A 16,148-nucleotide genomic window follows, 5' to 3' on the forward strand; every position below is an offset into this window, starting at 1 on the left:
AACCGTTTGTAGTTAAGATTACTGGAGGAACACAGGCCTCTCCTTGAAAAGCAGAGATTTAATCATAATAAAGATGAACTTATGGCTTTTAAGCTTAAGATGGAGGCAGGCTGGTTTATTGTGGACTCTCCCACTAGGTTGTTGAGTTATCCCTATTCCTGAGAGTTCATATCTTCCAGGATGCTTGTGGCATGAAATGGGACAATGTGGAGAAGAATGAAGCAGGCGCCATCAAAGCTTAGATCGTAGTAACTGCTAAACAGCACTCCTGTCAAGATAATATTCCCTGTTGAATGAGTGCTTCTTCTACTTCCTTGCTTTGCCCCTTAGTTCTCTTGCCACTGATTAAGCTGTGGTCTATCTGCTCTAACATCCATAATGTTTTGTGATATTGGAGGTCACTACCAGGTGCTAGAGTGGAACTTCCTCTGTTGAAGGACATCTGGGATCTTTCCAGCTTTTGGCTATGATAAATAAGGCTGCTATGAACATGATGGAACACATGTTCTTGTTAGATGTTGGAGTGTCTTGGAGTATATGTACAACGGCGGTATCGCTGGGTCTTCAGGTAGTACTGTGTCCAGTTCTCTAAGGAACCACCAGACTGATTTCCAGAGTGGTTGTACCTGTTTACAACCCCACCAACAGTAGAGGAATGTTCCTCTTTCTCCACATCTCGCCAACATCTGCTGTCACCTGAGATTTTGATCTTAGCCAATCTGACTGGTGTGAGGTGGAATCTTAGGGTTGTTTTGATTTGCATTTTCCTGATGACTAGGAATATTGAACATTTCTTTAGGTACTTCTCAGCCATCCATTATTTCCCAGTTCAGAATTCTTTGTTTAGCTCTGTACCCCATTTTTAAATAGGATTATTTAATTCTCTGGAGTCTAACTCCTTGAGTACTTTGTATATATTGGATATTAGCCCTTTATCAGATGTAAACATCCTTTCCCAATCTGTTGGTTGCTGTTTTCTCCTCTTGACAGTGTCCTTTGACTTACAAGAAATTTGCAATTTTATCAGGTCCCATTTGTTGTTTCTTTATCTTAGAGCATAGCCATTGATGTTCTGTTCAGGAAAATTTCCCCTGTGCATATGTGTTCTAAGCTTTTCCCCACTTTCTCTTCTATTAGTTTCAATATACCTGGTTTTATGGAGATCTTTGATCCACTTGGACTTCAGCTTTGTACAAGGAGATAAGAATGGATTGATTTGCATTTTTCTGCATGATGATTACCAGTTCAAAGCCACAATTACACTCATACCTAAACCACACAAATACCATACAAAGAAAGAGGATTTCAGACCAATCTCCCTCATGAACATTGATGCAAAAAACAATCAATAAAATTCATGCAAACCAAATCCAAGAACACATCAAAATGATCATTCACTATGATCAAGTAGAATTCATCCCAGAGATGCAGGGATAGTTCAATATACAGAAATCCATCAACATAATCCATTATATAAACAAACTCAAAAGGAAAAAAAAAAAAACCCTCATGATCATCTCATTAGATGCTGAGAAAGCATTTGATAAGATTCAACACCCCTTCATGTTAAAAGTCTTGGAAAGATCAGGAATTCAAGGCCCACATCTAAACATAGAAAAAGAAATATACAACAAACCAGTAGCCAAACTAAATGGTGAAAAACTCAAAGCAATCTCACTTAAATAAGGGACTAGACAAGGCTGCCCGCTCTCCCCCTACCTATTCAATATAGTACTGGAAGCTCTAGCCAGAGCAATTAGACAGCAAAAGGAAGTTAATGGGATACAAATTGGAAGGGAAGAAGTAAAAATTTTACTATTTGCAGATAGCATACAAAAGTGACCCCAAAAATTCCACCAGAGAACTTTTACAGCTGATAAACAACTTCAGCAAAGTGGCTGGATACAAAATTAACTCAAACAAATCAGTAGCCTTCGTCAACAGGATGAGAAAAAAATTAGGGAATCGACACCCTTCATAATAGTCACAAATAATATAAAATACCTTGGTGTGACCCTAACCATGTCTTCTGTATGACAAGAACTTCAAGTCTCTGAAGAAGGAAACTGAAGAAGATCTCAGAAGATGGAAAGATCTCCCATGCTCATGGATTAGAAGGATCAACATTGTAAAAATGGCCATCTTTCCAAAAACAATCTACAGATTCAATGCAATCCACATCAAAATTCCAACTCAATTCTTCATAGAATTAGAAAGAGCAATTTGCAAATTCATTTAGAATAACAAAAGACTCCAGCATAGTGAAAACTATTCTCAACAATAAAAGAATTTCCAGGGGAATCACCATCTCTAACCTCAAGCTGTATTACAGATCAATAGTGATTAAAAACCTCATGGTATTGGTACAGAGAAAGGCAGGTAGATCAATGGGACAAAATTGAAGACCCAGAAATGAACCCACACACCTATGGTCACTTGATCTTTGACAAAGGAGCTACAAACATTCAGTAGAAAAAGGACAGCATCTTCAATAAATGGTGCTGGTTCAACTGGTAGCCTTACTGGTTTTGTAGGAAAGTGTCTATTCATGGTTGTGGCAAGACTCCTTGATTTGCTGCTTAAGGCCTTTGATGAATAAACACCCAGTGTTTGTTGAAACTTTTATCATGTTTATTTCACTTGACTTGGCATTAAACACTTCTTATTTTCAAAGTCTGGGGAATCTAACCCAGGGCTTTTTGTGTGCTAAGAGCTCTACCACTGAGATACACCACCAGCTCTGTGATGGTGCTTAAAATATTCACAAACTACCATTGGGATGATGTAAATCCAAATGTTTCAAAGCAAAGATATTAATATAAAATTACCTGATAAAAACAAACCACAGGGAATAGTATCTGAAACACCCCTATCATGTCTACCTCAAGGAAATGTTTTTGCAATAAATATATATTTTTGCTTATGACATGTAAAACAGTTGATTAAGGGAAAGGGATGATGGGAGTCAGCAGAAGTAAGAATATGATTTTTATCTCTTACTTTCTCTGTATGATTGCATTAGTAAGCTGCCTCATGAAGAGGAGTCTTAAGGCCATACTTGCTGAAACCTGCTGGGATGTTCACAGTTAAAGACTGCTGAGTTTGGCTTTCATAGTCCTAATGCCTTTCGCTTGCAAAACTTGGGATATATGAGTGGTGTTTTTATAGGTTTATATAATGTATTTGCTTGTAGAAGACTTACAATTTAACTAAACAGCATGTCTGTGAAAAAGACATGGTCAGGTAAGTCCTGCCACACTGAATACTAATGTGCCTTCGGTAGGGGCACATTATGCCTTTATTTCTGACTGTACATTGAATTATTTACACCTTCAAGGCAGCTGATTGAACTGCAGCATCAGTCAATTAGCAAATCAAAAATTTATATGATTCCAATTTAGCATGGAGTCCCTCTCTCTCTTTCTCACTTTTTTTTCCCTTCTTAGATTTTCACCCTGACAGTGACAAATTACTCCTCTGCTGGCTGAGATTGGAAATTAAAAGCATTTAGAGTTGCTCATGCATTTATGCTAATGAGAACTTCTGATATGATTTGCATGCAAAAGAGGACAATTTGAAAGCTCATCGGTTTTTCATGCTTCCGCATTTTGATGGAGCGGATTTTTTTTTTTTTTTTTTTCTGTTTTTCCAATGAAGCAAAAAAAAATTTTTTTTTCTTCTTCTTATGGAAACAATACCGAATTTATATTCACACACAAAAAAGAGTTCTTTCAAGTCAAAAAGTCCTTCTTCTTTTTACCCTCTAGATTCTTGTCAAATCCTGTTTTTAGCTCACATTCATTAGCATTTTAGATGTTTATCAAAGGCAGGATCCAGTATCTGCCAAGCAAGATTATAGCCCAGCTTCATTTTCAATTCAGCAAGAAAAATAATAATAACAAAGGACCTGGGGACAGCTGAGAAGAGGGACTTGTACCCTGGCAATCTTCCACATACTTACACCTGAATTAATCCCGTTTAGAACAAATTTGATTAATCGAGAAAGGTGGAAATCTCAGGCACTGTCTTAGTTTAAGAGTCCTCTGCTGGTATTTATATAAAAGGGACCAATATAAGAAATTAATACAGAAAGCTTGAGGGGAAAGGCAAAGGGGGAGGAAATATGATAGCCAGACAATTTGAAAGGTATTTACTGATTTCTATACGTGTTCGATTATTGAAACATTGTTAGAGAGCAAAGGGATCAAAAGGTTTACAAAGCACATAAGAGATATTTTTATGTGTGTGTGCGCGCTTAGAAATCAGTTTCCATGTTTGGATTCTTCATATCTAGTGAGAAGAAAATGGAATGCCATCAAAATGCTGCTGCTGTGGTGGGAAGTTTGCTTTGCCCAAATAAATGTGGTTCATTTGTAATGTCAGTTGTTCTTATTGGAGTAGTTTATTTTTGTGATTCCAATTTATTTCTGCACTAAGAGAACAACGTATCTCACAGTATAAGTTACTGTCCTGGCAGAGAAGTCAAGAGGATCCTTCTGCTTTTAAGACACATGCTCTTATTTACATTGGGGTATTCTAAAGCCTATTGCATGGGACCGTCTTTTTAGGCTAGAGTTTATGTGCGCGATGCCAATGATTCTGATTGGCTAGCCTGCTCGAACCTGATGTTCTAAGCAGCTCTTACAAAGGAGAGGTTTATACAGTTCTAGCTCTGTAGGCATTGTTTGGAGTTTCCGGTGTCTCCTCAAGTTCCACTTTACTTCATCTGTTAGGACTGTGCTGCTGCTTCCTCTGCCCCACGACTCTTGCAGGAGTCCCTCCCTCTGTTCCTCATTGTAACTTTCCAGGGTCCATGGATGTCCCCAGTAGGAAGGACACTCTAATACAGGAATTCTAATTTAGATATTATCCACTGTTGAAAGGCATTTTATCTTTGGGAAAAGGTCCCCTAGCTCTGGATCCTGTCTTTTTCCTTACAGACTAAGCTAAGGTAGTTTGCACTCCATAATTTACTTACAAGGAAAGGGCATCAGACACACCGAGGTTGGTTTGTCTGTCTGTTTGTTTGTCTATCTATCTATCTATCTATCTATCTATCTATCTATCTATCTATCCTGGGTTACAGAGATCTGTCAATTAAATTATGCTACTGCCAAATTCATCCTATAAACTTTTAACTTCCAATGTGACCATTTCTGGAAATAAGGCAAAAGAGGTAATTAAGGTTTAATGAAATACTCAGAGTGGGGCCTTAATCCAGTAAGATTAGTGTATAGTCCTGTGCCACATAACAGGTTAATAATGGATCACATATATAACCGCAGCCCCATAAGATTATAGTGGAGTCAAAACTTTTTGTGGCCTAGTGAGCTCCCACTGTGGTAGTGGAGAACATAAGGTATTTGTGCTGCTGATATAAAAGCTACCTCATGGCCAGTCATATAAACAAACAGATCACTCATACACAGCACAGACACAGGGCTAGGGAGGTGGTTCAGTTGGTAAAATGTTTGCCATGCAAGCATGAGGACCCGATTTTGATACTTAACAACTATGGAAAACCCAGGTGTTGCGGTATATATGTGTAACTCAGTGATGGGGAGACAGGCATATGCCTGGGGCTTGCTGCTCAGCCAGTCTAGCCTAATCAACAAGTCCCAAGCCTAACTGAGAGACCTTGTCTAAAAACCAAGGGGAATGACTACTGAAGAACGACACCTAAAGTTGACATCTGATTTTGATTTCATGGGCACACATGTCTACATGCATCTACATACACATGTGTACTTGCACATATGTGACCGCATATATATGTACATACACACAGCATAGCTCCTAGTATGCACATATATATGCATAGGAGCATATATATTCCTTATAAGGGAATATATTTAGTCCCTTATAGTTGATAGAAAAAATGGTAATGTTTACATATTTGCTACTCTTTATTTTATATCTTATTAAAACTATGACAAGAGCTGCCAAGGGCCTTTCTTGGCCACATTTCATGATTTCTTCAAAGGCCATATCAAATGGTTGACCTATGACATCCGGGTTTACATAAGCATGCTGTAGAATGCTGGCACAATGAAATCACCTATGACACATTTCTCTGAACATGTCCTGATTTCTGAGTGATACATGACTATGCTTAGCAAAAGTGACAGTAGAGGTCTCCTCCTTTCTGCCCTTTGAAGGTAGAGAGTGGTTGGGATCTGCAGATAGAAAAAGGAGTCTCAGCACAAGCTGAAGGGATATCTTTGTCTTTAATTAACAGCATCCAGAATGGTGAGAAAAAGAAGCCAGTTGTCTCCCGGACTGTAATAAGTTCTTGTAGCAGCTTTACTGGATTACTATCACAGTGTGGACATTGAACACACATGATCTTCATATCTATGGGTTTTCTATGTGGATTTATCAACCTCAGACAAAAGCTACATATTAAGTTGGTATGGGCCCTGGATATATACAAACTTTGTTATTACTGTGGATACCATGTGCTATGATAGCAGTTGATGTAACATTTATACTGCTTTAGGTTTTGTAGGTAATCTACATGGGAGTTCACATGTGTGGATGGATCTGCATAGGTTATATGCCGATATTATGTTGTTTTTGTATCAGAAACCTGAGCACTTAAAGGTTTTCAACAGGAGTCTTGGAATCAACTCTTTGTGAACTCTAAGGGACAGCCAATATTAGTTCTTGACTTGGATCTTGATGGTACTGTGATCACTGCTATGCCCCCATGCAGTGGCCGAAAGGGAGGAACAAACCAGAAGTAAAAGAACACAGTTATTACCCACAGCCTGGAGAACCTGAGGCTTAAGTTTCTGAGATGTGGACTTGAGAATCCCCTGTAGAATTACCACTGGCAGTGGTAATTTTAAAAAGATAATTACATTGGAGTTGACTTGAAAGACCTTGCCCAGACATGTTCAAAGGCAAATTTTTACCAAAAGCTCTTTAGGTACAAAAAGATGTATTTTCTCTTTAAAACTATCTGAGGAACGTTTGGTGACATCTGATGAAATCATCTGACCCTAGGTGATTAATTTCTCTTTTGGTATCTAAATAAATATAAAGGGGGAAGGCCTCATGAAGCTGTGGTGGCTGTCAGGTCAGGGTAGAAAAAGTCAGGAAGAGGTGCTGAGAGACAGGAGGAACATGTCATTGGTGCTACTGATGTAGCAATGGGGTGACATATCACTGACAGAAACTACCTTTCTGTGCCATTTCTGCTAAAACTGTTTCTTGCTGTGCCTTGTGATATTTGGGAAGGCTATTGTAAATTTGTTTTTCCTTATGAATGACTTCAAACTCTTTCACAGAGTGTCAATCCATCCAACTTTTACTACCACTTGCAAACCTAGTGCAAATGGCTCAGTGCTCCATCCCGAGTTGTCTCCCAGTCTCAGGAGCAGAGAGAATTTCACACTCGAGGAGGTTGTGCTTATATGGTCTTGCCCAAGGCAAGTGTCTGTGTGTAACAGAGCGATCCGAACATGACACTTGTCTGCCGATGACAGTCCAGTGATGGACTGGTCTCTGGGACATCCTTGGATAAAATGTTCTGAGGTATTCTCTATATGTTCAGTTCTGGAAAGGTCTTAACAACGTACCTCTTTGGACCAACGTCAACATTCTGGACCTGTCTGCTGTGTGGAAAAGCACAGAGCAGGGTTTACAGAACATATTGTGTTGCCTTTTTGGTTGGTCCTTTGAGGTGGTTTTTATGAAGAAAAGGTTCAAATTAATGATGCAAAGCAGGTTCTTTGATCCTTGCTTTATCAGCACAGATTTCCACCCCGAATTAAGATAGGCTCCGGTGCCTGTAACACACACACTACTTGGAGGAGGCATCTCTTGCATAGCAAAAGCTCCATTCGTTTTCCATCCTAATGATGGATCCCCCTGCACCAGAGCAGCAGAAGCTCGTGTTTACCCCACACCATTATCTGTGTCCAGATGAGCATTTATTCGCTGAAGGCTTTTGAATGTGCATACAATACTATTTCTTCAGAACGCACACTTTCAGGGCACAGTTCTTGCCTTTGACAAATTACAATGATAGCATTGCCAGATGGAATATAGACTCCCCAAGGAACTGTGGGGGACCGCTAAGGACTTTGCCAAGACAGCAAAACTTGCTCATCTCAGAGCCAGAGGTGGTAGTCAGGAGTCAAATAGAGGTTGTACCACCAACCCTGTACATTTATAAAAACCCCTTCACAAAAGAATCCCAAGGTACTGTGCAGCTAGACTTTTTAAAATGTCAGTAGTTAAGGACAACAGAGAGCTGGAGCAAACATGACCTTTAGTGTAGCCCTGAATACCGACAAGAGGAAGAGGGTGGATGCTTTTTATAGGGTGAGCATTACGCTTGCTACATTGTCTTGAACCTGCCATTGTTCCAAATGTGAAACTCATCCTATGCTGGAGGAGTTTTGTATTACTGTGTGCTAGCAGGACCTGATCTGAATTCAGCTACTATGTCTGAGGTCCTTGCTACATGAAATAAAGTTGCTATGAGGAAGCTAGTCTCTGTAGAGGCTGAAAATTATGGCTGATCACTTTGTTCTCTTAGAACAAGATGGAGCATCAATGTTTCTTCATCATACAGTATTCCTCTGAAAATTCATTATGAATTTTTATTTTTTTCCCTGAAAAATGTTAATTTAAGATGATTGATTTCTTCGTTTCAACAAAGGCTATTTATTACTTATTGATAATGCATATGTGGGAATCAGTAAGCTCCCCTTTTTTTGGAACTGAATGTGTTTAATTTTTTACCTAGGATTGGATGATGGCTCAAAAGATAAGGTGCAAGTATAAGGACCCGAGTTTGTGTTCTTTGGACCCCCATCAATTTTGGACAGTGTGGGAGCCAGCCTATTGTCTCAGTTCTTGGGAAGTAGATATAGGGACTGTCTTAGACATGTTGAATAGTTATACCAGCTAAATCAGTGATTTAGATCTAGATTCAAGTGAGAGATTCTACTTTGGTGTGTAGGTGTAATGAAGGAAATTTCTAATGTCAGCTTCTGGCTCTACACACAATATGCACATACATGCATGTACACCTGCCCACAATCTCCTAAACAGGTATACATGTGTGCATGCATACCAATAGGGTGTTACAATTCTAATGATTCAGGTCTACAGATGCTGAGATTTCAGAGTCACATTCTGCTTTGAGGTTTTAAGGAAAATGGTTCTAACACCCTCCTGAATGTCAATCACAAATCTAGCCATGTATTGAGTAAAATCATGGACTCATCTATCTGGTACTGTTAGCCCCAAAGAAACTACTGTAAATTGCATTGATCATGGTGTTTTATCACAGCAACACAAAAGTAACTAATGCACGCACCATCTCTCCCTCAACCCCCAGACTTGGTTGATTCTACAGAATCATTGTAGAACAGAGATGTTTTTCTTGTGTCATTTTCTAATAGCACCACACAGACTAGGGAAAGAATTAATAAACGCCATGCTGGTTAGCAGACAGTTCTGAGTAAGTTTTCCATTGCTTCATAAGATCAATCTCTTCACAAAGCCTAACATCCCCCAATTTGGGGGACTGTGATGAATGGAGGGACGCGGAGATGCTCTCTGAGTGATTTCATCCTTAGCGACCACATTTTATTTTCAAGGATTTTCTTTGATTCATGTTTATGATTCATTATTTGATCTCCAGAATTATGAAAGTAGATTCATTTTATTTCTAAATATAAATCAGAACCAATAGACAGCACTTTCCAAATGGCTCCAAATCCATCATCATCTGACTGGTGGAACATGAGTGTTCTTTTAATGGATTAAAGATACTCAAATCCTACACAAAATACACAGAATGTAGAATGGGGAGGGATAAGCTGAGTTATCCATCCCAGGTTTTGATATGCAACTTACGATCTCCTTCATGACTACAGACTGAAAGATATTAGAAGTCTATACTTTCTCCAGTTGGCTGGGAGACCGCAGGCCTTCCAAGTAGTAGAACAGTGGAATCCCAATGTGTTCACGCATGAAAACTAAGCAGAAAAGATGCTAGGTAAACTGTGTGTGTGTTCATGGTGTAGCAGCAGGCCCCCAGAGAAGGCTCAAACCTCAGGTATCTGTTTCTGTTACTTATTGTGTTTTTAAATCATCAAAGCATGTTAAATGGTTAAATCACGAAGAAATGAAAGCAGTGCTGCCTTCCTAAGGCCACGTGCAAGGCATGATTGTGTGTCACCAGTTGCTCACGTGTCATTTGTGTATTTGTTTGTTTCCACTTTAACATAAGCTGTAACCCTCTGGAAAGAGGAGCATTGGTTGAAAGGATATTTCCATTAAATTGCCTGTGGAAACACTTTCTTGATTGGTGTGGAAGGGCCCATCTCGTTGTGGGTAGTGTCACCCCTGGGAAGATGGCCCTGGGTTGTATATGAAAGCAGGCTGAGCAAGCCATGGGGAGCAAGCCAGTAAGCAGCACTGTTCCATAGTCTTTGCTTCAGTTCCTGCCTCTAGGTTCCTGTCTTGAGTTTCTACCCTGATTTCCCTTCTAGATGGACTTCAGGCTGTAAAGTAAAAGAAATCTTTTCATTCCCCACTTTTTTTTTTTTTTTTTTTTTTGGTCATAATGTTTATTAGAGCAATAGGAAGCAAATGTGCCAGAGCATGAGAGGGTCAGTTGTGACAAACAAGTCCATTGCTGCTTAAATTAGGGCTAAGGAATTATGTTATCTAAATTTGTGTCTGCCACAAACATGAATGAGGATATGATATTATCACTTTACAATGAAATGGACCAAAGAGAGCTTAGTCACTTGCCAAAGATCTCACAGCTAATGAATGGCAGATCTAATGAATGCAAAGGGGGCAAAGGAAGAAGTTTCCCTGAAGCTGTTGGGCTACCCAATAGCTTCACAGTACTAAACAAATGAGGACAGTTGTTAAACATTGTTCTTTAAGATCCATACATGCACATACCAAGTGCACACATGCACACACAAAGTCGACCCAACCAAAGGTAAGGGATCACAAAGGCATAAATCCTGGATCTCTCTGTCTAACCTACAGGCTTTCATACAAGAATTTCTCCACAATTGTTACTGCTTTTGTGACCTTGTCAGGGCCTTATGAGTCTTAAAAATCTCCCTCCTAGGTATTCTTTTGTGAACCTCTTAAGCCTGGCGCATCTCATTAACTTCCTGGGTCTCAGGACCTCCCTCCTTTCTCTGGAAGGGAATGTTTCAATCTGGAGGAAGTAGACACCCCAAAAGGAGGTTGTGGTTTCCAGCTCTAGAATGTGGGCTGGCCTTGTTCTTAAGAGGCCACACTCACTTCAATTAAGTTGCTTCTATGTCTTTCCTTAGACCTCTTGTCTTGTCCTTCTGATTAGATTTGCCAAAGTTGACTCAATGCTTTGTTCTTTTAAGTTTTAAAACAAAGCTTGTGGTTTTGTTGGAAGAGTCCACCATTACCATTATCCCTCTTCTAGCATAAGTGTGTTCTGCATTTATTATTACTTCATTGCTTTGAATTTGTTATTTTTCATCTTCCATCATCTTGACTTGAATGTTTATTTCATTTATGAGCAGTCAGTTTAATTTTAAGGCAATTTAGTATGCATTAAGGGTTCACTTTTCTCTGAATGGTGCTTTGTCAATATCCCATGGATTTTGAAAAGTAGAAAATTTTCCACTGTCATTTATTCCCAAGTTATTAAGAACCTCTTTTTGTTTTTCTTTTATGCAAATCCAATTTTTTGAGATGTTTGTTCATATAGAAAAATGCCAAAAATATGACAGCCTATTTGCCCATAGCCAAGCTTAACTGTGAATCTAAGATTAGGAACAAGATTTTGCCCTTTTAAAGACATGAAACAATAGATAAAGGTAAAAGTCACCCATATCGTGCTCTCTCCTCTTGCCGGAGGAGGCACACCTATGCCACCCCGTGCAGTCATATTCATCCATGAGTCCACACACAGGGTGTGCTATTGGCTCCTTGTTGGAATTTGTGGCATTTCATAAATCATGCCTTTAGCACATTTTTACTCAATGCTAATATTTGAGATTAGTTGCATATCTTGGTTTTTGCCCGTCTGTTTTGCCCATTTAATTTATGTGTGCACAACTGCATTAATAAAGATGAATTCTTAGACTCTAAGACTTATCGTGTCCAAATTAGCTATAACCAATCTCATGGCAATGAGGGTCTTTCTTTCAGGTGGTATACAACCATCCCCTAATATATGTGTCCTGAAATAAAACCTCCCATAATAAACTATTTTTAATCAAACTGAATTCAGTATTGATTCATGTGTGTGTGTGTGTGTTTGTGTGTGTGTGTGTGTGTGTGAGAGAGAGAGAGAGAGACAGAGAGAGAGACAGAGAGAGAGACAGAGAGAGAGAGAGAGAATGTTCTCATATAATCTAAGTCAGTCATGAACTTACTATGCAGCTAAAGCTGGCTTCAGCTGCCTGATACCTTCTGTATGTCCATTTCCAGAAATCTAGATTACCACGCCTTCTTCTCTGTGTGTAGCGTAGACCCTGGGCACTGCGGCCTATGGCTTGTGGATTAGGGAAGTATGGCCGGGCAGTGAGCCCCATGCATAGGCCTATCTCCACCTCCTCAGCTCTCAGTTTTAAAAGGTGCGGTAACTACCTTATCTTGCATTCATGAGGGTCCTAGGAATTAAACTCTGGCCATTACTTTGAAACAGGATCTCTTATCATCTCCTTACCCTCCTGTGTCTCATCTGGTATAATGAGGCTACAGGCTTCCATGGATCTTTTGTTAATTTTCTTCAAAAAATATTTACTAGTTTGTGTTCCCACTAGCAATTCCCTTTGTCTCTCACCAACATTTGGCGCTGTCAATCCGAATTCTGCTAGCATATGTTTAATTTTTACCCTGGACCCTTGTTCAATGGGTTGCTTATTAATATATTTTGCTGATTTTCCTATGGAATCTATGTTTCTCTTATGGAATTTTATTGTTTTTTGAATCTTCTATATTCAGACACAGCGTTAGTTATACTGGTTTCAAATATATTTTTTTCCACAGATGATCAATTTTTTTATAGTGAGATTTCACAAATCCGAAATGTTCATTTTAATGACCTCCTGCTTAATAAAATTTTATTCCTTAGGGGGGAAAAGTAAAAATTAGGAATTAAAAAAAATCTTTCCTATCTTATTTAAACAATTATTCTTGCTCTAATAATGTATGTTATGATAAAAGATAAATGTTTTACACTTTTAATTTTCAATTAATATTAAGGTGTATATTTTTAAATGCACACACATGCACACACACACACATATATTATATATATACATACATATATATATATGTATGTATCCACACACACATACAAGTGTTCATTTATAAATGTTATGTGTGTGTGTGTTAACATAGTTATGTCTTAACCTTTCTGGGGTTAATTTCAATGGTATGAGGTAGGGGTAACCCTTTTGTTTTGTGTGTATGAATGACCAGTTGGGTCATGAGCATTTCTTACAGAAGTGGTGTTATGATGTGAATTCTGTTATATACCAAGACCTCATTTGTATAAGGACCTGGTTTTGTGTTGTTTTCTGTACCTGTGGAGTGCTACTACATCTTTGTTCCCTTCCCCCATCCCCCAGTTCCATCCCTCTAGAATCATGGGGGCTTGTCCTCCATTTCTTTTCTTCTTGAGTATTGTTCTGGCATACACTTAGACCTTTCTTCTTTCACATGAATTTTAGGATCTGTTTCTCAATACTCACATGTAGCATATTGAACTAAGGTTTCACGCCACACTGGGAAGAAGCCTTCCATCTCACACTAAAAATTTGACAGAGACCAATCAAGGAATGACAGGGTCTATAATATGGCAAAGTTACATTGTTACATGTTCAGAACCGAGTTACAATGTATCATTAAGTCTTTGACTGTATGAACAGACCCCTAGCTTATGAAGACTGTGGTTTTCATTTTCCACTGACACATACATGTATGTGCCTTTGGGCTTCAAATATTAAGAAGCCAAGTTTCCTACAAAAGCACCAAACTCCTGCAGAAAATTACAGGACTAAATGGGAGAATCTGAAAGGGTCGAGGCAGAGCTTGGATGTCTCTTAAGTAACATACTCTGCTGCCTCTTAGAGCCAGAAGGAAGTTCAAAGGAATCTACAAGGTTGCTTTCATGTCCCTTTCTTCTCAGTTTAAAGCAAGATCTCTCTATTTTTAGACTGTTGACTTGGGCTTTATCGATATTCTCTTTGATGCCATGATATTTCTCTACAGCATCCCTGCAAAGTGATGGACTAGGCTCAAGTGAGTATGGCTTGAGCAGCTATGCAGTGAAGGGACATTGATACCCAGCACTCTGAACTGATTGCCACACACGCTCTCCACACATAAAATTCATACCGGAAGTTTAAATATCCCATCATAAGTAGTAATGAATATTTAAATTTAATTTCAGGAAATATTTGCAAACTATCTGAGTATTTCCACTTAGATTATCGGTCCCAAGAAGGCACCAAATCTCTCATTACTGCGAGATAGAAGCTAACATTATATCTATTTAGTGCTATGTATGGAGCAAGTTCTGTCAGCTGATACTCAAAGTCCATTGTCAGCCGAGGTCTTAGTGTTTTGTAAAATATCATGTACCAGTGGCTTCCTATCTCCTTCCAACCTCTTATTGGCTCTACATCAAACAGCAAGCAAAAGCAGAGAACCGGACCAAATGCATTGGCGATCTTCAAAGATGTGACACAAATGTTAAAAAGCAAAATTTCTAAGAATGACCATAATGTCAAATATATGTTTATGCAGTTGAATAGTTTTGTGTTCATCAAATGTCATTGTAGTGTTTGTGCTAAAACATCCCTTTATTTTCTTCTCTAAACTAATATTGTGGGACCCGCCCCCATAAGGGATAGACTAGACCAAACCGAAGGAGAGGATGAATCTAAGATACTTTAAGGAAACCCACAGAGCACAGCAGAAGTGTGTGAAATACTCAGGGAAGGGAGGTGGGAGCCAAATCCTCACCTTGTAGGGTTTGATTCGGTATATACTGCATGGAGGAGCGCTGTGTTAATAGAGGCAAACACCAGAATATGTGCAGTGCTTGGAAGCTGCTGACTATTCCTTCTCAGATATCAAAATGGTTCTTCTACTTCCCAACTGAGCTTACTTTCAAATCTACTTGAAGTAAAATTCATTCTTTATGGTGTAGCTGCCCTAGATTTCAATATAAACCAACAGATTTCTATAGTCACCTGTCTAAATAAAGTCTATGAACGAACACACACACACACACACACACACACACACACACACACACACACACACACACACACATATACACACAGAGTGTCAAGGATTTTCCTAGCTTCCACACACAAAGACCAGAAAATCTACTGAAAGGAGTACAATTGTGACCTTGTTAACATTCCAGAGATCTCCAAGGGCACAGTCAGATTGTCCCACCTTAGGGATCTTCTCTATTGTCTCAGTGACAGGAATTTATAAGCCTGCAGTGCAGCTCTGTACCCCAACCTCATTTAAATTATTGTTTTGGCGACTTGCTCTTCACATTGTGGTGGGACTCTTTGTCATGAAGATTTGTGCCACTGTGACAAATAGTAGTTAAAATTCTCTACCTTTTTTTGTTGTTGTTAACACCCTTATAAAGAGAATACGCTACCACCCCATGGTGGGGCTGTCTCCAAATACTTTCAAAGAGCTTAGAAATAGCATTAGATGGGAAGCTTGTATTATGTCATTGCTTTTCTTGTAAATCTATACAGTCACAACCAGACACGTTATTAGGTTTTCACCAAAAACTGCACCGTTGAACTATTTTCAAATAAACAACATAGCATACAGTGATTGATGCAAAACCTGACGTTTTAGCAACTAGAAGCCAGTTGCTACTTCAATATCTACTAAGTAATTTTAACATTCTTATTGGACTTTTGAACATGGTATTATTGACCAAGTACTGTGGTAGACATCTAGGGGGAAGTAATACACAATTTGTATTTATCTCCCTAATAACTCATTGTTTAATGTGGCTTGTTCATGCATTGGGTGAGAATCCTTACTCTATACTCATTTATAGCCATAAGCTTGGATGGGTCCTCTGCAGGGAATAAAGCTTCCCGCTGGTCATCCATATACTCTAGATA

Source organism: Micromys minutus (assembly GCF_963924665.1).
Source record: "Micromys minutus genome assembly, chromosome: 30".
NCBI lineage: Eukaryota > Metazoa > Chordata > Mammalia > Rodentia > Muridae > Micromys > Micromys minutus.